General features: G+C 44.5%; 1 long non-coding RNA gene across 1 annotated transcript in view; it reads left to right on the plus strand.

Annotated features, from left to right (window-relative positions):
* The first annotated feature begins 354 nt into the window (after window positions 1–354).
* LOC137373099 (uncharacterized) overlaps window positions 355–27989 on the plus strand; it is a 34652-nt gene continuing 7017 nt past the window's right edge. The window contains exon 1 of the long non-coding RNA XR_010975583.1: window positions 355–479. This is a non-coding gene — a long non-coding RNA (uncharacterized lncRNA). The remainder of the gene's footprint in view (window positions 480–27989) is intronic.

The following is a 27989-nucleotide window of genomic DNA, read 5'->3' on the forward strand; positions in this document are numbered from 1 at the left end:
ATTAAATGTCTTCATCCGATAAAGTGTTGGCTGAGCTTTATTTTAACACTCTGAGGTAGATCACATCAGCACTGTGCCACAAGCCTGCAACATCATCATGACAAAAGTGTCTTTCCAGCCTCTTTTCCTCCTCAAATATCGATCAGGAAAGTCAAACAGCCTTTTTAATGAAGGCAGGGTAGCTGTAAGGTTTATTTTGTCAGACACTATTTGATTTTACAGCTGCCCAGCGCTTTGCTTCAGTGCTCAGCCGGTTTAAATGTTCCCACGTGACCGGCCACTAACGGTCACTTCAAGGGCCCGACCACGTGACTGAGAGGGAGGCTTCCCAGAGCCGGAGCCGCAGACGTGTTCAGTGTCAGTCGTTTAGGCTGAGCAACTGGGTACAATATTCATTCAGAATATCAGGAGGTCAGTGAGGGCTCAAAGCTCACAGTCAGATCGAATGAGAGTCAGCAGAGTGGACAGAAAAGGCCATGGCAAGTATTTTGATTGAAGTTTTCACTGGAATCTTTGTGGGCCCGGAGGAGCAGAACCTCTGCCAAATACTAATCCGGTGATAAAATCATCGGGCCCGGAGTGAGGAGATTCCTGGCTGTCCCTCCGGTTAAACTCGGGGCTTGAAAGTTCTAGAAGGGATGTGTTATGTGTAGGAAATGATAACATAGTCTCTATCACAAGGCTCTCAGTAGAATTTACTTACAGCTCTTATGTCATTTACAATATTGACTCAGTTTTTGACGCTCATCACCTCTACAGTAAGACCTTTATTCTATAGATAATGCACAACTTCACTTCCACTCCAGTGAAATGTCATGACAAGCACTGCTCCTCTGAATCCTCTATTCTATAAAGACCTATCTGACCTGGATTATATTGGAACATCAAGAAGATGTAGCAACGGTTGTAAAGCAATGGGAAAATGTCAGGGAGGGAAACAAGTTGCAAACCTGTTTAAACATTCATCTGAGTTTATTTTCAAAGAGTGACAGCTCAAAACTCTCCATATTTATAAACTAAAATGAAAGCTCATCGCTGCTAATGGATGGCACTTGGCAACTTGTGCATCGGTTCGAGGCTCCTGCTTGAAGTGATAGAAAATAAAGATGTATTCTGCAAGTTTCACAGAACAGCTCCAGTATTTTGTACAGGCTGTTTATTCATGTTGCTTATCGTACTGTCCTCCTCATCCATGTGCTCCTGGCTCACACTGGCCAGAAATTTGGTTCCATAGTGCCTGTAGTTTTCACACTACAGGGTCTGTTTTGCTGCCAAACAAGTGACCACGACCCATGCTCACCTCTGGCACAGCCTCTTCCAGAAACCATTTTGATGAGGGCAATAGCGTGTGCGTTAGAAGCATGCACCACAAGTATGGAGAGTAGGCAGATCATGACGTCAGTCAGTGTGTGATGCTGATTTGACACCAGCGCTGCCATTTCCAACCTCGCTGCTTGGCGGAATGCCCTGTCTTAAACACACAGCTGAATATGTGTTTAGCAGCAGGAAGGAATCTCCCATCAGCTCTGTTTAAAGTGATTGTCACCTATGCTCAGGTTAGTTACTGACTGATTTCTACTGGCTCTGTCTGAGTTTGTAGAGGTGAGTTTTTACTGCCATTTAAAGTTGGTGAAGTCGACGGGGACTGGTGTTGCACGTGGTGAAGGTCTTGGTTCTGACTTCAAGGGTTCTGATCAGACCACTGGCTCCCGGTCATGGGTTCAGTAAGTTTCCATCCTCCTTGGTCTGCAGCATGACTGGGAGAATGAGCAGAGGCAACATGGAGGAAGACAAGCTGCTGCAAGAGGGCAGAGGAGGAGGGGGAAGAAGGGCTCTCAGTAGGAGGCCTTATCAACCTGGGGTCTTCTGGAAGCATTTTTCTTACTTCAACCTCAGCCAGGATCAGTGTGTGTGATGTCTCTGCTTTACAAAGGAGGTGCTCACGGAAGTCTGCCACCTCTTGCAACCAGACCTGCAGCCTCAGAGCAGGACAAGAATGGTGCTGTTAGTGGCTTTGAAGGTGACCATGGCCCTGAATTTCATTGTGTGAGGATACTTTCAGACTGAAGCAGGCAGCATTTCTTAACATCTCCCAGTTTGGCTGTTGGTTGCTGCAGGAGTGAAGTGATGGACACTCTTTATATCAGGAGAGGGGAGTACATTACATTGTCTCTGACCAGAGAGAAGCAGCGAAGCATGCACATAGCTTCACCAGGATAGCTGGGATCCCTATGGTGCAGGTGCCATTTATTGCACACACATTGCTTTGTGAGTGTCGTGTCGAAATGCAGAGATGAACCACAATCATAAAGGGTTCCACTTTCTGAATGTGCAGTTGGGATGCAACCATGCTCAGTAGATCATGTTGGTAAATAGCTGGTATCCTGGCAGCAGTTAAGATGTCTTTATTCTGTGCCAAACTGCTGAGCCACCATGTCAAACCAGAGGATGGCTGCTGGGCCATCAGGGCTATCCACTGACCACCTGGGTTATGCCATTGGTGTGCGTCCCATGCACACGTAAAATCATCGACGTTTAAGGCACAGAAAGAGGCCACTTGGCCCATCGTCTTTGTGCCGGCCGAAAAACAATCCACCTATTCTAATCCCACCTTCCAACGTTTGGTCCGTAGCCCTGCAGATTACTGCACTTGAGGTGTATATCCAGACTCCTTTTGAGTCTATCCTCCTCGCTATCTACCACATGGCAAATCTTTGTGTCGTCTGCAAACTTCTTGATTATGCCCCCTATCTTCACGTTCAAATTATTAATAGACACAAAAAGCAGGGGACCCAGTCCTGAGCCCTGCGGAACATCACTGGAAACAGCCCTCAGTACCTAAAACATGTCAATAATTACCCTTTGTTTCCTGCCACTGTACCAATTTGGTATCCACCTTGTTGCATTTCCCTGGATCCCATAGGACTTTATTTTTTTAACCAGTCTGCCATGTGGGACCTTGTCAAAAGCCTTGCTAAAATCCATGTAGACCACACCAGCTGCAGCACCCTTATCTATCTTCCTTGTTACTACTTCAAAAAATTTGATCAAGTTGGTCAAACAAGATCTTCCCTTAACAAATCCATGCTGATTATCCTTGGTTAATTTGTGCCCCTCTAAGTGACAGTTTATCCTGCCTCTCAGAATACATTCCAATGGTTTTCCCACTGCTGAGGTTAGACTGACTGGCTTGGCTGTAAGTATTCAGTCTATCCTTGTCTCCGTTTTTAAATGGAGGTACAACGTTAGCAGTTCTCCAATTCTCCGACGCGACATCTGTATCTAGTGAGGACTGGAAAATGATGGTCAAGCCTTCTACTATTTCCTCTCTTGCTTCTTTTCACAGCCTAGAGTACATTTTATCTGGACCTGGTGATTTATCAACTTTCAAGGATGCTAATCCCATTAATTCTTCCTCTCTCCCTCGGTTTATCATATCCAATACTTCACACTCCTCCTCAACTGCAATATCTGCATCGTCCCCCTCTTTTGTGAAGACAGACGCAAAGTATTCATTAAGAACCATACCAACATTTTCTGCCCCTACGCATAGGTTACCTTTTTGGTCTTTTATGGGTCCTACTCTCTCCTTAGTTATCCTCTTACCCATAATGTATTGATAAATTATCTTTGGGTTCACCTTGATTTTGCTTGCCAATATTCTTTCGTGCCCTTGCTTTGCTTTCCTAATTTCCTTTTTGATTTCACCCCTCCGCTTTCTGTACTCCTCTTGCCTTTCTATAGTATTGAGTTCTCGGTGTCGGACATAAGCTTTCCTTTTCTGCCTTATTATACCCTGTAAGCCCCTTGACATCCATAGGGCTCTAGTTTTAGCCGTCTCATCCTTTTTTCTTTGTGGTAACATGTTTACTCTGAACCCCTTGAATCTCCCCTTTGAATGCTTCCCACTGTTCTGACACTAATTTACCTTCAAGTAGCTGTTTCCAGTCCACTTTCACAAAATCACTCCTCAGTTTAGTAAAATTGTCCTTTCCCCAATTGAGAACTCTAACTCCTCTTCTTTCTCTGTCCTTTTCCATAGTTATAAAACTGACTGAATTATGATCACTACCACCAAAATGCTCTCCCACTGCCACCCCTTCCACCTGCCCATCTTCATATCCCAAAACTAAGTCTAAAACTGCGCCCTCTCTTGTTGGACTTGCTACACACTGGACAAAAAAGGTTCTCCTGAATGCACCTCAAGAATTCTGCTCCCTCAATTCCTTTCACAGTAAAACTATCCCAGTTAATATTGGGGTAGTTAAAATCCCCTACTATTACTGCCCTATTGTTCTTGCATTTCTCAGAGACTTGCCTGCATATCTGCTCTTGTATCTCCCTCTGACTGTTTGGGGGTCTATAGTTCCATTCCAGCAGTATGATTGCCCTGTTTTTGTTCCTCAGCTGAATCCATATGGCTTCATTTGATGAACCTTCCAACATATCATCCCTCCTCACAGCTGTAATAGTTTCCTTGACCAAAATTGATACTTCTCTCCTTTCTTATTCCTCCTCCCCATTGCACCTGAAAATCCTGTAACCAGGCTCGTTGAAATGCCATTCCTGTCCCTCCTTAAGCCATGCTTCTGTCTTCTTTTCTTTGGCCTCATTATCTCGAGAGACAATGGATAAGCGCCTGGAGGTGGTCAGTGGGCTCTCCCCTTGCACCTCTGTCTTTTTTCCTGCCAACTACTAAGTCTCTTCGACTCGCCACACTTTCGCCCCGTCTTTATGGCTGCCCGCCAGCTCTGGCGAATGCTGGCAACTGATTCCCACGACTTGTGATCAATGTCATAGGATTTCATGTCGCGTTTGCAGACGTCTTGAAAGCGGAGACATGGACGGCCGGTGGGTCTGAAACCAGTGGTGAGCTCGCTGTACAATGTGTCTTTGGGGATCCTGCCATCTTCCATGCGGCTCACATGGCCAAGCCATCTCAAGCGCCGCTGACTCAGTAGTGTGAAGAAGCTGGGGATGTTGGCCGCCTCGAGGACTTCTGTGTTGGAGATACGGTCCTGCCACCTGATGCCAAGTATTCTCCGGAGGCAGCGAAGATGGAATGAGTTGAGATGTCGCTCTTGGCTGACATACGTTGTCCAGACCTCGCTGCTGTAGAGCAAGGTACTGAGGACACAGGCCTGATACACTCGGACTTTTGTGTTCCGTGTCAGTGTGCCATTTTCCCACACTCTCTTGGCCATTCTGGACATAGCAGTGGAAGCCTTTCCCATGGGCTTGTTGATTTCTGCATCTAGAGACAGGTTACTGGTGATAGTTGAGCCTAGGTAGGTGAACTCTTGAACCACTCCCAGAGCGTGGTCGCCAATATTGATGGATGGAGCATTTCTGACGTCCTGCCCCATGATGTTCGTTTTCTTGAGGCTGATGGTTAGGCCAAATTCATTGCAGGCAGCCGCAAACCTGTCGATGAGACTCTGCAGGCACTCTTCAGTGTGAGATGTTAAAGCAGCATCGTCAGCAAAGAGGAGTTCCCTGATGAGGACTTTCCGTACTTTGGACTTCGCTGTTAGACAGGCAAGGTTGAACAACCTGCCCCCTGATCTTGTGTGGAGGAAAATTCCTTCTTCAAAAGACTTGAACGCATGTGAAAGCAGCAGGGAGAAGAAAATCCCAAAAAGTGTGGGTGCAAGAACGCAGCCCTGTTTCACGTCACTCAGGATAGGAAAGGGCTCTGATGAGGAGTCACCATGTTGAATTGTGCCTTTCATATTGTCATGGAATAAGGTGATGATACTTCGTAGCTTTGGTGGGCATCCAATCTTTTCTAGTAGTCTGAAGACACCACGTCTGCTGACGAGGTCAAAGGCTTTGGTGAGATCAGTGAAAGCAATGTAGAGGGGCATCTGTTGTTCACGGCATTTCTCCTGTATCTGATGAAGGGAGAACAGCATGTCAACGGTCGATCTCTCTGCACGAAAGTCACACTGTGCCTCAGGGTAGATGCGCTCGGCCAGCTTCTGGAGCCTGTTTAGAGCGACTCGAGCAAAGACTTTCCCCACTATGCTGAGCAGGGAGATTCCACGGTAGTTGCTGCAGTCACCGCGATCACCTTTGTTTTTATAGAGGGTGATGATATTGGCATCGCGCATGTCCTGGGGTACTGCTCCCTCGTCCCAGCATAGGCATAGCAGTTTCTGTAATAGCTAGGATATCTTACTACCATGTGTTTATCTGTGCCATCAGCTTTATTTTCTATACTGCTTGCATTAAAATAGATACCCCTGAGCACTGCAAAACTCTTTTTTATTTTCTCACCTTTGTTTCCTCTGTCTTCCAGACTCGTCCATTAATTTTCAGCCTTCATTTCTGATTTTGTCCCAGTTGAGTCTACCCTCAGGTCCCCATTCCCCTGCCAAACTAGTTTAAACCCACCCCAACATGACTAGCAAAACATCCCTCAAGGAACTCCGTCCCGGCTCTTTTCAGGTGCAACCCCTCCGGCATGTTCAGGTCCCATCTTTCCCCAGAGCCGGTCCCAATGTCCCAGGAATCTAAAACCCTCCCTCATGCAGCATCTCTCCAGCCACACATTCATTTGTCTTATCCTTCTATTCTGTACTCACTTATGCATGGCACTGGGAGTAATCCGGAGATTATTACTTTTGCGGTCCAGTTTTCTAATTTCTTATCTAGCTCCCTAAATTCTGACTGCAGGACCACATCCCTTTTTCTACCTATGTTGTTGGTTCCAATGTGGAGCATGACGGCTGGCTGTTCCCCCTCCCCCTTCAGGATGCCCTGCAGCCGCTCAGTGACATCCTTGACCTTGGCACAAGGGAGGCAACAACCCATCCTGGATTCACGTCTGCGGCTCCAGAAACGTCTGTCTGTTCCCCTGTCTATTGAATCACCTATCACTATGGGCAGCCTGCACATAAAGAAAAGCCATGTTTGCTATCTGAAACGTCATAAAGTGATTGGGTTCTTCAAGAAGTGGCTCCGCTGCCTGGACCACTTTGGAGGAGCCCTCGTTGTAGCATGTGTCACGATTAGTCATGGTCTGCTGTATCCTGTACAACCTCAACATCATGAGGGCACAGCCCTTTCCACCAGGGATCAGGCGAGCGGCTGAGGAGGAGGAAGGCAGGAGGCAAACACATCCCCTTTCCAGCCAGGCTGTCTGTTATCACCTCATGGACTGAGGTACCAGTGAGCATAATCCCAATTCCCCATTCACCAACACTCCCACACCTTAGTGACCATCTGTGTCCTCTTGGAAGCAATGAGGAAATAAAAGCCACCACAGAACCATTGCAAACTGACCATATCAAGCAAAACATCTAATATTCCAAACAAAAGTCAAGTGATCACCCTTGTGCATTCCTTTGGTGCCTGTATTGCAGGTGCTTAGACTGTCCCAGTGCTCCTATGCAGTGCTCCCAATGTGGCTGCAACCTTGACTGGGGGAGACTGCAGATGGCCTTGGAGGACACTCTCGAGTATCTGAATCTAGAAGGCCCAGTTTCACACTGCACTATCTCAGTATGGGAAGTGGCAATCTGGGCTGGCTGACGGACAGGCAACAGCAAGGGCACTGGTGGAGTGTCAATGGTGAAAAGACATACATACGTACAAAGGAACATACATGAAATTAGGAGCAGAAGTAGGTCATTTGATAAGATCATGGCTGATTGAATGTGGCCACACCTCTGCTTTCCTGTCTGCCCTTCATAACACTTGCCTCCTTTGTCTATCAAAAATCTATCTAACTTTATCCTGAATATATTCAATGACCCTGCCTGAACTGCTCTCTGAAGAAGTGAATTCCACGGATTAACAACCCTCAGAGAAAAAAATTCACCTCACCCCCATCTTAAATGGGAGATCCCTTATATTTTTAGCAGTTTGAGTATCTGAAGCCATGATAGGTGCTATATAAACATGGATTCTTCTTCAATAAAACCTGGGGCTGAAACAAACTAGAAGTTAAAAAAGGGCCATTATTGAAAATTGCATGACCCATGAACCATTTCGGCCTCCTGAATTCCCCAGCATCATAGATGCCAGTCTTTAACCAATTTGATTCACTCCACGGGATATGAAGAAATGGCTGCAGGCGCTGGATACTGCAAAGGCTATGGGCCCTGACAACATTCCAGCAATAGTACTGAAGACCTGAACTCCAGAACTTGCCGCGCCCCCAGCCAAACTTTTCCAGTACGGCTACAACACTGGCATCTACCTGGCAATGTGGAAAATTGCCCACGTATGTCCTATACACAAAACACAGGAGGAGGAACCCGGCCAATTACCATCTCATCAGTCAAGCGACGGAAGGTGTCGTCGGTAGTGCTTTCAAGCGGCACTTGCTTCGCAATAACCTGCTCAGTGATGCTCAGTTTGGGTTCCGCCAGGACCACTCGGCTCCAGACCTCATTACAGCCTTGGTTCAAACATGGACGAAAGAACTGAACACGAGGTGAGGTGAGAGTGACTGCCCTTGACATCAAGGCAGCATTTGACCGAGTATGGCATCAAGGAGCCCTAACAAAACTGAAGACAATGGGAATCGGGTGGGGGGAAAGCTCTTGGCTGGTTGGTGTCATACCTAGCATGAAAGAAGATGGTTATTGGATGATCATTTCATCTCAGCTCCATAACAAGACTGCAGGAGTTCCTCAGGGTAGTGCTCCAGGCCCAACCATCTTCAGCTACTTCATCAATGACCTTTCTTCCATCATAAGGTCAGAAGTGGGGATGTTCACTGATGATTGCACAGTGTTCAGTACCATTTGCATCTCCTCAGATACTGAAGCAGACCGTGTCCATATGCAGCAAGACCTGCACAACATCCAGGCTTGGACTGATGTTTAGTGCCAATGTTACTTGCCACTTAAGTGCCAAGCAATGACCATCTCCAACTATCTCCCTTTGGTGTTCAATGACATTGCCATCACTGAATCTCCCACTATTGACATCCTGGGGTTACCATTGACAAAAAACTGGATCAGCCACATAAATACTGCAGCTACAAGAGCAGGTCAGAGGCAGGGAGTTCTGCGGCGATTAACTGACCTGTCCCCCCAATGCCTGCCCACCAACTACAAGGCAGAAGTCAGGAGTGTGATGCAATACTTTCCACTTGCTTGGATGGGAGCAGCTCCAACAACACTCAAGAAGCTCGACACCATCCAGGACAAAGCAACCCACTTGACTGGCACCTCATCCACCAACAACAACATTCACCCCCTTCACCACCAACGCACAGTGTCAGCAAGATGCACTGCTGCAACTCACCAAGGCTCCTTTGACACATTCCAAAACTGCAACCTGGAAAGACAAGGGTAGCAGATGCATGGGAACACCACCACCTGCAAATTCTTCTCCAAGATACACACCATCCTGACTTGGAGCTATATCACCGTTCCTCCACTGTCACTGGGTCAAAACCCTGGAACTCCCTTCCTAACAGCACAGTGGGTGTACCTACACCCCAAAGACTGTAGCATTTCAAGAAGGAAGCTCACCACCACCTTCTCAAGGGCACTTAGGGATGGGCAATAAATGCTGGCCGAGCCAACGATGCCCACATCCCATGAACGAATAAAAAATAAGTAGAAATTTCCTTCTAACATCCACTGTTATTGGGTGCTGGAAGTTGCCAAGTTGGAACCGGCTCCTCCGTGTTCCTTGACCGTGACCGCTACCCAACCCGAACCCAACCAACCTGATGACATGTCGGGGTCGGGTTGGGTTGCTCTTCCGAATCCGGCATTCGGGCTCGGGCTGGGTCGGACACAGTGACAGCCAGGACGCCAAGGTGGGGTATGTGCATTTGGACTCCGCACTGGTCTGCAGTGTCGATCTCATCCAAGGTAGAGCACAACCTCTTTAATATAAACAACTTTATTCCGGTGGTCGGGTCGGGCGCGGGAAAAAATCGAAGGACTCAGGTTGTGCTCGGGTCAGATGTAGTTCTGTTTGGCTCGAGTCGGGTTTCATTTGCAGACACAAGCAGGCCTTTAGCGACCGCAGGCTTTCTGACGGGCCTGAAAAGGCACCAAGTATTTCATTGTGCTGAACCAACAGCCTTTGTCTGTACTCTGCCCCATCAAAGTCCTCATCTGAGTCCTCTGCAACAGAACTCGTATGTGACCTTGCCCGACAGCGCATTGGTACTTGTGCTATCCTTTCCCTTGTGGCTGGTGTCTCACCACATGCAGATCTCACCTCTGATCAATATCTGAGTTAGTGGCTGCGAATGTGATATTGAGTGACAATATTTCATTGTCATCAGTTTCTTGCTGCTCTTGGACTTGACACGCCCATAACATTGTCTGGCCAGGTGACCGTTCTTGGGTAGCTGAAAGGAGAAAGGCACAAGGGTAGGAGATTGAGAAGGAAAGCAAGTGGTGCATATTTACCCTATCTGTGACTTGTAAATCAGAAGAGATTGTGGGATGAGGGGGAAGTGGGATGTCTGAAGGTGGATTAAGTGGGAACATCTGCTATTATTTCAGCCCCATCTCTGGCCATGATATTAGTTACGGCTACTCCAATAATTGCAAGCACTGTCTCCTCCATCAAGGTGGGGACAAACAGCCGAGCCTACACCCGCCGGTTAGCTGCTGCAGTCTAGTTATACCACCACCTTGTCATGCAAGAGAGAGGGAAGTGTTTCAGTGAGTGTGGTGCAATGCACCTGTCATTGATGAATACCTGGCAGTGTGTGCAAGCTGTCAGGTGTGAATGTGAGGCTTGAAACTGTGTGTGAGGGTGAGGTGAAGTTTATGAAAGGTAGGAGTCCTTGATCGAGAATTTTGTTACGTGAGTGAAGGGTGGTGGTGAATGGAGGAGTGTGTGAGGCTTGTTTTGAACGCTGGACTTTGTAGCATGACTGTTTTAAAAACTGGTTTTAATGTTGCTTAAAATGGAATTCGAGAAATCAGGTGACCTTACATCAACTCCACTTAAAGACAAGGGTCTTGGTTACCAGGACAACAAAGAACCCAGATCAAAGACCTTTTTTTAACAAGCAGAGGCATCTTAACATACAAAGATAGATTTGTTAAAGGGATACTGGCAAGTTCCTTTAACACCCCAAGCTAAAGAAATATCAGCTTTTGTCACACCAGACGATCTTTCCCAGTGCCGAGTGATACTATTCGGGCTAAAAAATGCTTTGGCAACCTTTGAGAGACTAATGAGACAAGTGGTAGTCAGTGTTCCTAACTGTAGTTAATTCTGATGATGTGCTGGTATACAGTCTATTCTTGGAAGGAACACTTAAAACAGCTAGAAACTCGGTTTAAAAAAGTTACAAGAAGCTCATTTTAGTGGTAAATTTGGCTGGAAGTGAATTCACAAAAGTGAGAGTGACCTACCTTGGGATATAGTTAGACAAAGACAAGTGTTGCCAAGAAAGGTGAAAGTACAAGCCTTGGTGGAGTTCACTACCCCTAAGTCTAAGCAAGAAACCAAGAGGTTTTTGGGGATGTGTGGTTTCTACTGGAAGTTTGTACCAAATTTCAGCACTGTAGCTGCTCCATTAATAGATTTGCTACAGAAAAAGAAAACCAAAGTAGGGTGGTCAGGGGAGTGCCAGGCATCTTTTGAAAAGCTCAAGGCCACTTTAATGAACCAGTGTTGGCTGCTCCAAATTTCACGAAGCCTTTCAAGGTAGCAATTAATGCTAGTGACCAGGGGGTTGGTGCAGTCCTGTTACAAGATGATCAATTGGGCATAGAACGACCAGTGGGATACTTTTCAAAAAAATAAATCAACATCAAAAAAGATATTCCACCATGGAAAAATAAATGTTGGGTCTATTATTGGCTCTTAAACATTTCGAAATCTGCATTTGCCATGATTACAGAGAAACGCTGGCATGTACTGATCATAACCCACTAACCTTTGTGGAGAATTTATAACCCAGAATGTCAGAATATTCCATTGGAGTTTACTGTTGCAGCCCTATCACTTAAAGATTGTCTAAATTTTGTGCAAAAATAATGTTATTGTCGGTGCTTTATCACAAATCTAACTGAGTTATATGAGCAAAGATGGCACAAAACGTAATTGTATTAACCACAAGTAAATCGGGAATGGGGGATGTGTGTGGAAAATGTGTTTTAGAATGTTTTCAACTTCTGTTTTTTTATACATTTCAATGAAAGGCATTCAAAAATGGCATTTCATTTAGTCAAGGGTGGAGGTATTGTGAGAGTTTCTGTAGGTTTTGTTAAAACTTGGAATCTATATTTTAAAACTGAAGAGGTTGAACTATGGGTGTTTTTTTTTAAAGGTGGACCAATAAACAAGTTTTTACTGGAAAATATATGATTTCAATTCAACATTAGGGTATTTGACTTGAGAGCTATTTTTGTGTTTTGACAAGACAGAATTTAATTATCATGGGACTTGTCTGGAAAAAATTAGTTTCACTTTGAACTGTAAAAAATCAGCTGTTTTTGGACTAAAAGGAGCAGTTGGATATCGACTTATCAGAAGATATGCCAGGATCAGAAGAAAATCCAGACCACTGTTACCTGTCTTTGAAGAATCCCTGCTCTTGAAAAGCAAAAGCCTGTGTTACGACCAGATGAGAAAGGTGTCTCGGGATCCCTCTCAGCCTTCACCTGATCTTAACGTAACAGGGTTTAATTTTAAACACACCATGTTTTTAGCTCCCCCTTGGTGAATCCATGTTCACTACTTTCCAATTATAAGGCAAAGAAACCAGCACAAACAGGTTTCTTAGGTTTAAAGGAGAAAGGTTGAAATTTATTAAATTTAAACTTTAATTTGGTTGAAGCTTACAGATACACGACGTGTCCACGCTAGCATGTATACGCGATACACACATGTAAAAAGAGAAGAAAAATAAAGTGGAAATGTTTGAGGCTATATATGAAGAGTTTTTCTTATGGTTCTTTCAGCTCACTGTAGCATCCTTGATTGTAGGTAGGTCTTGCTTTTCGTTGGGGCCCAGTACTCCTCTTAAAACTTGTGCGCTGTAGAAGACTTTTCTCTCTTGGGGGTTATGTGTCTTCAGTGGATTCAGAGACTTGTGAGAAAGAGATGGGAGCAAACAGGAGAGATCTTCTTAGTCCAGGAGCAAACGGACATTCTGAGTTCAAACTATCTGTGGTTAGTTCAAAAAACCCTGGAACAGCCAGTTAGTCATGTGATCAGCTGGTCCAACCAGTCCTGGCCCCTGTGGATTGCATCATCCCAGTAGGCCCTGGGATGCGCTTCCCCACCCCATCACTGTCTCGTGATCAACATCCATTGTGGGTTAAATGTGTCAGGAAATGGTCCTTTGTTGACACAAGCACTGTCTGTTTGTATGCAAATGTCCTTTCCAGTCACGGCTGATCTGTTCAAGTCATTTCCGCATTCCAGCAACAGTTCAAAATCAATGTATATATGACAAAACCAATGTGCCTCATTGTTGGCAGGTGGGGGCTGCCTGATACCTGTATGAAGTTGTACTCTTGCCTCCTGAAGACATCCTGGATGTTTGTAGCAAGCTTGCATCTTTAAAAGGACTTCGCATTGAATATGTTAGAACTGAACCCCCTGATACTGCACACCTGCTGAAACACCATGTAAAGCCTTGGAGAGTTGAAATTCTTTGCCTATCCAAGCAGACTGTTCATCAGCAGCACCGGGAAAGATTCCTAGTGGCAGCCACCTATTCGACTTTGGGACACCTCACCAAAACAAAGGACTTCCATCTTCGCATCTCAATCCAAGTTTTTTTTAATTCCTTCTATTTCTTTGCAACAGCTGTAAAGAGAAAGGGCCTAATTGGGCCAGTGGGTGAGTTTGCCATCCAGTTAGTGGCGCCGGAGTGGCCTGGAGGCCGGACCCAGTAACAGAGGGCCTTTTGTAAAGGCGAACGGCTTGCCATTCATTGAAGCAATGGACCAGCAGGGACCTTGAGGATCAGTGCTGGCACTGGCAGGCGTCCCCGGACATCAGCACGATTTTTAAATGCCTCCCTTGAGGTTTAACTGATGCAGTGTCCGACATGAGAGATGTTTTGTTCCTGGCATCCAGAAGAAGAAATCCACCTCGAGAAACAGAGGGCATGGATGGAGGTGGTGACTGAGGTCAGCAGCCGGGGAGTCACCAGAAGGATTAGGAGTCCAGTGCAGAAAGCGATTCAATGATTTAATAAGGTCTGGAAAGGTGAGTGGCCAGTGACACCCGGGTGACAAGTCTCTATCTGTAAGCACCAGTATTCCACATGAGCTGAGCAGACTGAGAGTCTATAGTTCTCCCTATCTTTTTCAGATCAAGTGGCCAGTTGAATATGGGATGATTGTAAAGGGGGCATCACTGAGGAGGCTGACTTCTCATGTGGATGTCATTCTGGAATAGGTGAGGGAGGGTAGCCGACTCATAAATCTTTCCCTCATTATCCTGTAGAAGAGAGCACATCATTCAAGGGAGAAGTCTTGGACAGGTGCGTGCTGTGGCTTCACAACTGCTATAATCTATGGGTTTGGTTGTGCTCAGGTCCCTGCCGACTAGCCTGAGTTCTCATCACCATCTTGTGCATCCCACAGGGCCAGTAGTGGAGGGGGAGCAGAATGTTGGCGCTGCCCCTCCTCCGGCAGGGAGAGATGTTCCAGGTGCACCGTCACATCATTCCTCTGCACCTTCGACCCACAGACACACACCCTGGTGGGTTCAGTTTAGCTTAGAACATGGAGCACTGGGTGAACTGCACATCACAATGAGCAGTAGGAGGATATTGAGGCTTAGTCAGCTGTGGGCAATCCCCATCAGGGGATGGAGCACAGACACAGTCAAGCTCCGCTGGGTGAAGATGCTGGGCCTTGGGTGTTAGAAACAAGGCCGGTTTTACTGGAGCAGATGATGGAGGAATCCATGCAGCACATTGTGTACCTATTATTACTTGGGGTTTTGAGTGCATGAGCTCCACCTGTGAGAGAGTGCCAACCTCTTGGAGAGCCATAATGCAGCACTACTCTGAGTGGGTGCAGGAGCAGGGTGCTGACATGTACAGAAGGAGTGACACACTCTGTATCATTGACTTCTCACTGTTGCTGATGGCGCAGGAAAGCTTGGCGGTGGATGCCAGCTGCGTTCACCTGGTGGCCTTATCCATCATGCAAGTGCACTGGAAGGGCTGAGGCAGTCGAAGAAGCTGATGAGGGGGCTACCTCTCAGGGGTGCTGGCATCATCCCTCACCTTCTCGTCCCTCTGACCTGAGAAACCATCCATGCTGCAAGGCCCTGTGACAGAGGCTACCCATGCAAGGATAGAGGCCCAGCAAACTATCGAGGAACCCCACAGGCATCTCCACAATGAGAACGGAAGCCACAGGCATCTCAGCCATGAGCAGAGGCAAGGGAGCAGGCTCCCCCCCATCTCACCCTCAGCCACAGCGGGAGCATCCTGTAGTGGACGAGAACGCAAGCTGCCAGACTGGAAGATGCACTTAATGGGTCACGTGAGTGATGTTTTCTCAGTTTCACAGAATTGTTACAGTGCAGAAGGAGAGCATTTGACCCATTGTGTCGGCACCGGCTCTCCGAAAGTGAAATTCACCTAGAGCCATTTCCCCATCTTCTCCCCGTAACCCTGCACATTCTTCCTTTTCATATAACAGTCTAATTCCCTTTTGAATGCTTCAATTGAACCTGCCTCCATCACACTCTTAGGCAGCGCATTCCAGATCTCAACCACTCGCTGTGTGAAAAAGTTTCTCCTCGTTGTCTTTTCTTCTCTTCCCCATTACTTTAAATCCGATCCACCTCATTCTCCATCCTTTCACAAGTAGGAACAGTTTTCCCCTATCTACCCTGTCTGGACTCCTCATGATTTTGAATACCTCTATCAAGTCTCCTCTCAGCCTTCTCTTCTCCAGGGAAAACAGTCCCAACTTCTCCAATCAGTCTTCAAAATTGAAATTCCTCATCCCAGGAATCATTCTTGTGAAACTTTTCTGTCTTCTCTCCAATGCGCTCAGAAGTGTGGCGCCCAGAAGTGGATGCAGTACTCTAGCTGAGGCCGAACTAGTGTCTTATACAAGTTCAACATAACTTCCTTGCTCTTGCACTCGGTGCCCCTATTAATAAAACCCAGGATACCGTATGGTTTATTAACCGCTCTTTCGACCTGTCCTGCCACCTTCAGTGACTTATGCACATATACACCTAGGTCCCTCTGCTCCTGCACCCCCTTTAGAATTATACCCTTTATTTTATATTGTGTCTCCATGTTCTTCCGACCAAAATGAATCATTTCACATTTCTCTGTATTGAACTTCATCTGCCACCTATCTGCCCATTCCACGAACTTGTCTATATCCTTTTGCAGTTCTACACCATCCTCTTCATAGTTCACAATGCTTCCATGATTTGTATCATCTGCAGACTTTGGAATTGTTCCCTGTACTTCAAGGCCTTGTTCATTAATATATATCAGGAAAATCAAGGGTCACAACACTGACCCCTGGGGAACTCCACTGCAAACCTTTCTCCAGCCCGAAAAACATCCCTTAACCATTACTCTTTGTTTCCTGTCACTGAGCCAATTCCATCTTTTTTAGCTCCCATCCTTTTTATTTCATGTCATATGTTCATTAACTTTTTGTTTGATAATAATTGCTTATGCCTACGATCAGACTTGCATGTTGTTATTGCTTGATGTCAAAAAGGTCATGGAGTTAAGGGACAGTGGTCAGTGGGGCTGGGTTTTCTGCAGTGCCACAGTCTGTGTAGTGGGAGATTGAAAATGGGGTCTCCATCAATAACAATCTGTTTGGGGAGCAATGGTATTATTCAGATGTGTCTGTATGTTCTATAATTTCTCTCTGATGGAAGGTGAGTTACAAAGTCATCTGGCAAAAGGCTGAGAGCAACTCAAGTGAAACATTGCTGAATTAGCATGGCCCTTGCAGCCATGCAAGCCTCCAATTGCTGTGAGACCTGGGATGGTCTTCCTCCAATGCCTGGGCGCCAGGCTCCTCTGGAGCTCCCCCTTTATCGTTCTGCTCGTCCTCATCATCTCCACTGGGGAAGAGTGGCGTTCCAGCTTCTCTTCATCCAGCTCAGGTTTTTTTGTATTCTCATATTGTCAGCGCACGGCAAATGACCACCATATGAGACCCCCCCGGCTGTAGAGGCCTGCTACCTGACCCGAACCCAACGGGACCCGACAACATGTGTGGGGTTCGGGTTGGGCCGGGCCCATCTTCAGGGTCCGTCTTTCAGACTCTGGTCGGGTAGGGCTGAGTTCAGGTCGAGTCAGGTCGGGTTGGGCCGGACACACATGGTAAATGCTCTGCTGTTAAGTACTGAAATTAAAAAACTTACCTGAACTGGGAGTCTGGGATGAAACTGAGTCTGCGCAGTGAGCGAGTGATGTCACGATGACGTCATCGCACTTGTACTGCAGCTTCTTGCAGGTTCGGTGTCAGGATGGTAAGTAAGGGGATGGTCAGGTCAGGTTCGAGTCGGGTCGGGCCTGGGGCTAAATCGGGGGGACTTGGGTTGGGTTCGGGTCGGGTTCCTTTTTCCCAATCTGAGCAGGCCTCTACCTGGCTGGTTCATACTTGAGGGCACCACCGGAGTGGTCAAGGTAACGGAAGCGCATCTTCAAGGTAACAATAGTCTGTTCAATGCAGGTTCATGCCAGGAAATGGTTTTGGTTGTAGTGCCTCTCTGCATCCGTGGCTGGGTTCTGAATGGGCGCAGGAGTTGTTGCATGTTCTCTTCGCCTCTATGCTACTGTGCTCAAAGCACTGACCACTCAAGATGGGATCAGCAGTGCAGTAACATGGATTCTTTATTTGAGGAATGTTCTGCATGTACACACAGGTCTTCACTGTCCTGTTACTTAAGTCTGTCCCAACCCAGAAGTCACATGCTGTGTTGCATCACAACTCTTATTCTGCTGGCATGATAACATAGCCACACCTCTTAAAAGTGTGCACACAATAGGCACAACCTTTTCAGAAGTTAAAACCCTTATCTCCCAGCAGCCACCCACAGAGCCTGGATGTTGGTTTGAGAGGTATGGCACCTGGGACTCTGGAAGAATGAAGGCATCACGACACCTGCCTGGGAACCAGGCGCAGACCTGAAAGATGCATTTTCTGTGGTCATAGACTATCTGGACATTCATTGAGTGGAAGACATTTCTGTTCAGGCATCTGGCTGGCTGGCTGGTTGGTGCCTTGATAGTGTTATGGGTGCAATCGATGACCCACTGGATCTGAAGAATCCATAGATGGCACCAAACCCTAATGTCCTCTTTGCCTGCGTTGGCCCATCTGTCTCAAAATGCATGTAATGTCTCTCCCACCGCCACCACTACACCAGCCCCCAGAATAGGGCATCCATGTCCTGCCTGATAGCATGATGAGATGCCTCCAGCTGCACAGCTGATCGTTTGAAAGACCCAGATGAATAATAGTTTGAGGAATTCAGGTAGGGGACTGCCATGGGGGCCGTGAAGTCTCAGGTCATTGTGGACCAGAGTGCAAACATCCATCTACCTGGATAGACGCAGCTTCCTACAGTACTGGCACTCTGTCATTTGCAGCCGGCTGACTCTTGCGAGGTACTGCTGATGTCTTGGGTAGTGCCTTCTTCCCACTGCAGCTCCTCTGGCCTCCTCCAGACCAGGAGGATGCATCCTGCTGAAACTCCTCCTCGTTACATTGTCCAGTGTCAGAGTAGCCTGTTCCCATCACAACTCCATCAGCTACAACTTATTCATTCACCAGGCTTCCTCTAACAACCTCTGATGCCCAGTTGATGCCAGAAACCTCACGTCCCTCTCAGAAGTCCAACCACTCTGCTCACAAATGCAAGCCCCTCGGTACCAGCGATGGCAACTCTGTGCCACTGGTTGAAAAGCCAAGCATAAATCTCCATCTTAAATTTGTTGACCATTAGCACTCTATTAGCATTCGAGACTCCCCGCTGTATTCATGACAACTGCACCCTAACATATCTCAGACCCTCAGTTTTCCCCATGCCCCCCAATTGAAAATCTAAAACAGCTGCTCAAAAGCTTGTTAATGAGCTTCACAATGAGCTCAACAGTCAGTTAATTTGAGGGTTGCCTGCTCTCCTCCAGCCCTCCCTTTGAAAATCATGTTGCGTTCCAGAGATGTTGTGATCTAGTGATGCCATCGAGCATGCTATTTTCAATGCCGCCTGCACCTGTATGTGCCTCAGAGGCAATTGAAAATTCAACACCATGTATCTGGAATTAGACAAAAATCAAGAAGATTCAGGTTTATATTCCAATTTCATCTTCCTCAGCACTGAGCTTCTAGCACATAATAAATCTGTAGCAGAATACTGCTGATCATTCATAACAATTCTGAACTCCAGTTAGAGACTGGAAAGATGTATTTTACAGTTCACAATCTTGCCTGCAGTACAGCGATCCTCGTGTTACCAATTTGGAAATCTCAAGCAGGTGAAATCTTCAGGAGTCCATCCAGTATATGAAATTTACTTGAGTCAGTTTCAGTCACAAGACTATTGGTCCTTACCATGCAATATATTTCATGACAAGCAACTGTAAATAGATGCAAAACATGTGGAATCTGCCTTAGCTGTAGTGAGTTTAATTTACATTTCAGTCCTTCACTGAGAAATATTTGTGTTCTCAGCTCTCGCTGTTTTAGCCACCTTTTATAAATGAGGCATCTACACCGCCACATTTCTGTCCTCTTCCAGACTATTTTTGGTTCATAATTCTTCATTCCTTCGTTTCACCTAATCTCTACAAGGTCCAAACCAACTCACTGCTTTATGAACTGAATGCTCTGCCTGTTGCAAATTGCATGTATTCAAAAAAAATTAAGGTGGTGTCATTCAAGAGAATGGTCGTTTCAATAATTAATGGCCTGCCAATGAAAGTCTGATGTTTTCTAAACCACTTTATTCCATTATTTCAATAACCAGAGAGGTTGTTTGCCATTTTTATTGAAAAGAATTGTTCTTCAAGTCTTTTGCAGGTCAATCGAGCCTAATTGTCTGAATATTTAATTCTGTTTATGAAATTCTACTCATCAAATGTTTAAAAGAATTTATAGCAGAGAAATATCCAATACATAGATAAAAACCTGAATACAGCCAGGCCTAGCCTGAGGATTGAAAAAATAACCTTTATCTTAATTTGTAATTGTAACTCTTGGCGAGCCCCACTATCGAACATAGATGATGGGTATGTACTCATTGTGGAAATGCTGAGAACTCACCTACATCACCTGTCATGGGTTACCTTCACTACCTAATAAATTCATTGCCTCATTTCCATATGGAGCAGGATGTGTCACATGGATCGCCACTGCAGCTATCAACTTCAATCCTCTGGATGAGGATGTCTGAGCTCAGAGGTCTGTAAATACTAATATTATGTCATACATTACTGAACAAAAACAAATTTGCATTTAATGATTCCACTTTAGGATTGTTTGGATATCTGCTAATTCTAACACTGGAGGGTAGTAATCTCAGTTCTACTTTTAGTATTTATTGTGCTGAAGATTTTTAACGAGACAATAGTGAGTCCTTTCTAAGGGCAGTAACTTTTCTTGCATTTACTATTTTTAAATTTATTGGGATGATAGATCACAGATTAAGAGCTCAGTTTTACAAACAATGATGTTGTCTTAATGTCAGTTTGGGACTGTTGGTAGCATTTTTTTGTGGGTTGAATCCTCTGTATGGAGTTCAGCATATAATTCAAGCCGACACAAATTGACAGCCACATCTGCCTACATAAATGGCTGCGATTTGAAAGCAATCCATTAGTTATAAAATGTTTCAGGATGTCATGAAGCAGCAAAATCAGCCAACAATACAATTTTGTTTCTTAACACAACAGAACATGCCAAATTAATTCATTGAAAGTCTGGGAACTACTCCACCATTATAGGAACACCAACACAGAATTCCATTATTCTAGCACCAATAAAATGCCTCCATTGTATAAAACATGGAAATCTAGACCAAAGCACACCTGTTGAAGAAATTTGATTGTCGAAGAAATTCTCCGGACTCAGACCTTGAGCATTAACAAATTTTATTGCATGATATCATGGGGAGCACACCTTTCCTAATCACGGTCCGGTGCTACTCCAAAGCGCTCCAGATCTCCGCGGATTTATATAGTACAACAGATGCCGAGCTGACAGTTTCCCAATTAGTTACAAAACTACAAGATAGACACAGGACGGCCTTCGTGACTATACACCATGTAGAATCCGAGGTCAGCTTCGCATAAGGCTGTATATAACAAGCTATTATTTTCCTTAAGTTAGTGCGTACTCCAGATACCACATTCGCCCGTTGATAACGTCTGTGTGGGTTGCGGTTTTGCTTAGCAGGTTGCTGCAGACAAACGAGTCGTTAAAGCAAAGAGCTGTAGACCCCAAGGTCAGCAAAACTGCTACCACAATCCCTCGTTTTTGATCATAAGATCAAAGGAGCAGGTCCTGGGGGATTATCTGGCGGTGGAGGCTCGGAATCAGAAGGATAGTTCTCAGGGTCTAATTGGGGTACTTACTGTCTTGTCATCCTCTCCTCAAGCAGTTTCTTATTCCCCTATCTCCCTGGGAACGTTAGGCTGAGCTACCCTCGGACAAGGGGCGTGGGTTTGCCTGGTCAGTATGTTTCTCACACTAACTGTTCCTTAGGAATGTGTCATGTCTGGGTGATGAGATAAGAAGAGTGTTGCTGAAGCACAATGTCTCTCTCTGCTATTGCGCTGTACCAGCTGCAAGGCCAAGTTGCCTCTGCAGCCCTGAAGTTATGAAGTCATTTCTGATAAGCTGTCCCTCCCTGCAGCACTGAAGCTAGCTTGTTAGCAATACATGATTGATTATAATTATTTCATCTTAAATGTCCCCATAAAATTCTGTTCTCACAGTCCCCCCATTGATTCTTCAAAACACTTTTAAGAATCCTTCCCTTGATCCCACCTAGGTGCCTTTGATGGTCTCTATTTGTCTAGAAACAGCCTTCAACACCCGGAGGGGTCGCACTCAATACGTTGCCTGCTTGTGCCACAAGAGGGGCCTGCGGGAACTCTGTAAAGGCATAAGTTTTGCAGGGGCTTCAATTACTTGTTTACAACATAAAAGGTGGTACACTTGTACAATTACAATTTCATTTAAGCATCACTGTTACATAATCGATTGTGCAAACATAATACAATTCCATTCTTAGAGTACGTTGATCATTCATTAATTCATTTTAAGTATATATGAAAAGGTTATACAATTACCCTTTTATGGCATAACTAATTGTTCGTCCTTTGACAGAGCAAGTTCGAACACTAATTGCTTTTCGGGTAGCTGTCCAACCTGTGTTCATACATCCTCTTACATCGCCTAATTAATTTCGAACGTTGCCAAATTAAGTAGGTCACATATAATACCATGATACCCAATTCTAAACCAGGGGTGTATCTGCACGTCTGACCCCCAGTTCTATAAGTCCTCCTGCCATTTATCTCGTCAATCTCATCTTGTAGCATCTTCGACTGTTGTTCCAGATTGTAGTACACTACAGCAATGACTTCTAGCTGCTGTCTCTCTCTACCCAAGCCTGTGGGCAATGGCTGAATAGTATATTCATAGTCCCGCAGGTAATTTGTCAAATCCTCCTTAATACTTTCTGTCACAGTTATCGTTTCTGTCTTTTGTTTATGTATCTCTACCAACTCCATCTTCCCTACTCGGGTTGGTATTTGTGGGTTGAACCAAAATGTACTGTTGCTCACCAGCCAAGTCCGTTTATGTCCATACTGGTACTCCTTCACTGTGGTGGTTAAGCAATATCTCCCCTTTTCCATATAGGCCACATGGGTTAACCCTGACAATGCTTTCCTAGTCTCCATGTTGCAATTTACAGTGGCATTAAATCCACATTTTGATTCTGCCATTTTATTTATAGGATGAGGACATATGACCACCTGGTTTTCCAGACTACACTCAGACAATGGACAATGTTGTTCCAATTACCTCTTTTCCAATTTCCATAACATTTCCATAACATAGGGTAATATATCATAGTATTTTATGTAATCTTTTCCCCTCATCACTCCTATATTTTCTACTTTGTATATTTGCATCCCTAACTTATCTCAGAATTACAGGTATTCCCAACACTACTCCAATACTCATAGATCCTGTATTTACACACTCCTGACCTTTCCATACCTTAAGTTTTCTGAGTTGGCACCTGGTAATTTTATCATTTGTGTGACTAGCTAAGTCCTCCAACTGGGTGTCATTGATCCAAACTGGCACCTGTCCTGCATCAATTTGCCTCCAATCTGAGATATTCAATAATACCGGTACCAACTCAAGCTTTATATTATCATATACAATTTTATTAGTTTTTATTATCGCAAATCCATTTTCTGGTCCTGCAGTTAAGGCAGGGCAAGGGAGACCAGTCACTTGTGACTTCTGGGTCGTAACCTTACTCGTCGGTAATTCGGATGTGGGGGTAATCGTGGGGGTTGGTGCTTTTTGTCTGTTTAATCTCACAACCTGGAATAGGAACTGTCCTCTTTTGTTTTAGAACTTTAATATCTTGCGCTAGGGGGAGTTCGAGGATTGTCTGCACTCACTTTTGCTCTATCTCATGCTTTCCCTGTGTTACTACTATTCCCAAATAAGAAACCTTTTCCTTCATTATCTGTGCCTTTTTCAGCTTAACTTTCACTCTGACCTTCTGGAGGAAGGTGGAATATCGATCAATTATTATAAAATCCCTGGGAGAGACACGTCCAGGTGAACTGTTGTCCCTGGAACGTAAACTTAAAGAACCCAATGCTAATATCCAACACAGTAAACCACTTAGACTGTTTTGTTTTTATTTTCTAAAACTTTGATTGTCCTCTTAAATATCAGATAAATTTCCCTTTGAGTGCTTTAAATAACCACTCATATCAATTAAATTTTGTTTATTGATTCCAATTTCTTATGCCCAGACTTGGTTGTACTTTTTGTACATTAAAGACAGAAGTGCTTGCAACTATCTCTCCTTCTCAAGCACTTTGTCTCATTGATAAAGATGCTATGGCATTTGATGTCTGCAATTAAATTCTTAAATTCTCAAAGCTGCTGGATCTCTTGCTGTGCCATCAGTTCTCACATGGCCTTGGAACCTGCCGTCACCTGCTTTAAAAAAAAAACCCACAAAGAATCCATTGTGGCTCTGTCCCTGAGCCCAATGGGTTAATTTGCACACTTGTATCTGTCAATTTAGAAATTTAAAATTTAACAATGTCCAATATGTATAAATTTTACTCTCAGCAATGCAAAAAGCTGCAGCAGGGTTAAGTTCTTTGTTTGTCTCCAAGGGGGCGGAGCAAAACATTCTCAGCTGCGTCACCTTTACGTAACCTTTCTTTTCTGATCGAAAAGAACTACTGTCCATTTTAAACTTTTTTTCTATCCTTAGGATTTGAAAACAACAAAATCATTAGTAACATTATCAACTTCGAAGGAAAACATCTCCTTCAGGAAAGACAGCATTTTAGATCAAACTGCAATTGTTTTCAAATTTTTAGCATCTTTTGTAAGAGGTTTCTAATGCCAGGATTTTTTTTTATAACAAAGATGATTCCAAATTCCAATTCACTGCAATAAATATTTAAAAACCAAAACTGCCAATGTTATATGAACGAGCCTTGTGTCCGGAACTGAAGGCTCCTCCAAAACTTGACATAATAAACTTGAAAGTTCATTGTGGCCACAAATTAAATTTCCAGTTTTTCAACTTAACAGGTCAATTAACCTTAACAGTATTAATTTAATTCAGACTTATTAACTTATAATACTTATTAACTACACACAGAACAGAATAGCACGTGTTTATTTTAAAAGATAGGTAAATTACGTCATTTTTCTTGTTCTTCAGGCGCCTTTTCAAATGACTAATAAAACCAAAAACTAAAGAAAAAGTTATTTAACATTCTTATAACAAAAGATTTAACACCAGCTTTTTAAACAGACAGAATCTTTCCTATATCTCCTTTGTTTATCCATCTCTCTCTTAAACCAATATCCAATTCCTGACATTTGCTCCTGAACAGTCAATAAAACATGTCTTTAATTTAAACTCCAGAAACTAGAACAGATTTTAAACTGGAACTCCAATTAAAGCAGGAGTTGTCAACTTCAAATTGGATTTCTGCCAAACATCTTCAGACCTTCAAGGCTGAAGCTTATTTCTTAGAAAATTGTTCATTGCCTTTTCACAGTTGCAAAACCAACTTTTAAAATAATAAAACTTTAACTTAAAATATAATTCAAGTTTATATCCCATTCCTGGGTGCACAATCTTAAATCGAAATGAACACACTCAACAATCACTTTTCACACTCATTCAATTCCAAACAACTTAATAGACTGATGCTTTCAACATTAAAGCCAGACAACAAAGAGTTAACAGTCAGTTCTACAGAACACAATTTGTACAGAACACAAGCTGTACATCCCAGACATTCAATTCATTCGTGGACACTTCCAACATTCACACATTTGAATCAAAGACACAGTAACTTGTTTTTACTCTAAAACATAGTCTTTTATTTCACTCTGCCATAAACTTTGTCAATGATTTTCTTCTTTCTTCAGGCTTAGGGGGCTGATGGCCTTTCGCAATTCTTTAAATTTATCTAAACACCGGAGCATGTAAGCATTATCCCAGGAGGGGTCGCCGCACCCACTCTCAACACACGTCCTCCAGTAATCAACCTTTTCCAATTTAAAGGAGCCTCCATAAGGCCAGTTGCCGTGGGACCACTCGTATAGATCGGAGGTGAAAGGGATAACATATCTACTGTCGCCTGTCTCCTTCCAAACAATAACGGCCGGTGACCCTGGCGGAACCAGGGGGTCTCCTACCTTCGTTTTACATTGCACGTATTTACCGTGGCGCTTCTGCGTCTTCCTCGAGGGGGCAAATGGACGTGGGCCGCCTTTCTCAGTGGGACATGGTTTACTTGTCCCCGGGGGCGGCCCTTCTTTCTTACGTTTAGAACTCATCGACCCCATCTTCGGACCCTTTAATCACTTCCTCAGTTCCGAAGCGCGGATCTATGATCTGTGGAGAAATGAACAACAAACCAAACAAAGACAAACTAGCGCTGGCGCCGTTGTCAATCCCTCAAGGTCACCTTAATTGTTTTACTATTCCTGGCGTTCCGTCTTGTCACAGCGTCTTTCCCTAACTTGGGAAGAAATTTAATTGTCAAAGAAATTCTCCGGGCTCAGACCTTGAGCATTAACAAATTTTATTGCATGATATCATGGGGAGCACACCTTTCCTAATCACGGTCCGGTGCTACTCCAAAGCGCTCCAGATCTCCGCGGATTTATATAGTACAACAGATGCCGAGCTGACAGTTTCCCAATTAGTTACAAAACTACAAGATGGACACAGGACGGCCTTCGTGACTATACACCATGTAGAATCCGAGGTCAGCTTCGCATGAGGCTGTACATAATAAGCTATTATTTTCCTTAAGTTAGTGCGTACTCCAGATACCACATTTGCCCGTTGATAACGTCTGTGTGGGTTGCTGCAGACAAACGAGTCATTAAAGCAAAGAGCTGTAGACCCCAAGGTCAGCAAAACTGCTACCACAATTCCACATTCATAAATTTAATCAAGATAAGAGAGATGCATTTAGAGGGAGAGAGTGAGAAGAAGAATACAATGTTACAAATTCAAAGCAAAATCAACTTATTCACTTATTAATAATTGGTCGTATTTAAAATACTTTATTCCAATCGTAGAAAAGGTCACTCATTTGGATTTCTTGAGTGGAAAGATTGTTTCAAACCTTTTGAAAAACTTTAGTTTGGTTAGAGCTTAGGGATTCGAATTATAGCAGCCTTCGGAACACCAACTTTGAATCTGATCAAGCGAGTGGTGATAAGAGATAGATAGATACACATAGATATGGGGAAGGAGAGTAGATGGGGATACAAGGAAAATTGAGGAGATGCCAAAGGCAACAGCAAATTAAGCCAGACATTTCAGCATGGGCTGGGGGCAGACATTACAAAATAGGGAATGTGGAATCTGGTCACACAAGAAGTTTGAAATCAGATTGTTCAGATCACCACTTGGGTGAATAACCTTTTGACTCTTAGACTAAAATGGAGGGGTTGGGATGGGGGGCGGGTGGTGGTGGTGGTGCAAGAGGGTTGGGCGGGATTGAAAATCATACTGACCGCACCAGATATTCTTTGGATATGCCCACTGTCATTTTCTCGATGACGAGAAATACATTTTTTAAAAAAACTTTGTGGTGAACATTGGTACAAATCAGGAAGCTGTACAAAATGCGAGTCAGGCCACAACTGGAGTACTGTGTACAATTCTGGGCACCACACTATAGGAAGGATGTGATTGCCCTGGAGAGGGTGCAGAGGAGATTTACCAGGATGTTGCCTGGGCTGGAGCATTTCAGCTATGAAGAGAGACTGAAAAGGCTAGGGTTGTTTTCCTTAGAGCAGAGAAGGCTGAGGGGGGACATGATTGAGGTACGCAAAATTATGAGGGGCATTGATAGGTTAGATAGGAAGAAACTTTTTTCCCTTAGCCGGGGGGGTCAATAACCAGGGGGAATAGATTTAAGGGAAAGGGCAGGAGGATTAGAGGGGATTTGAGGAAAAAAGATTTCACTCATAGGGTGGTTGGAATCTGGAATGCACTGCCTGAAGAGGTGGTAGAGGCAGGAACCCTCATAACATTTAAGAAGTATTTATATGAGCACTTGAAACGCCATAGCATTCCAGGCTGGTGCCAAGTGCTAGAAAATGGGATTAGAATAGTTTAGTGCTTGATGGCCGGCACAGATACGAGGGGCCAAAGGGCCTGTTTCTGTGCAGTATAACCCTGTGCCTCGAAGAAGAAAAAAAGACCTTGCAGATGATGAATGAAAATAGTTCACAATAATATTTTGTAAAGAGCATCTGGACTATTGAAGTGTG

Source organism: Heterodontus francisci, chromosome 8 (assembly GCF_036365525.1).
Source record: "Heterodontus francisci isolate sHetFra1 chromosome 8, sHetFra1.hap1, whole genome shotgun sequence".
Taxonomy (NCBI): Eukaryota; Metazoa; Chordata; class Chondrichthyes; order Heterodontiformes; family Heterodontidae; genus Heterodontus; species Heterodontus francisci.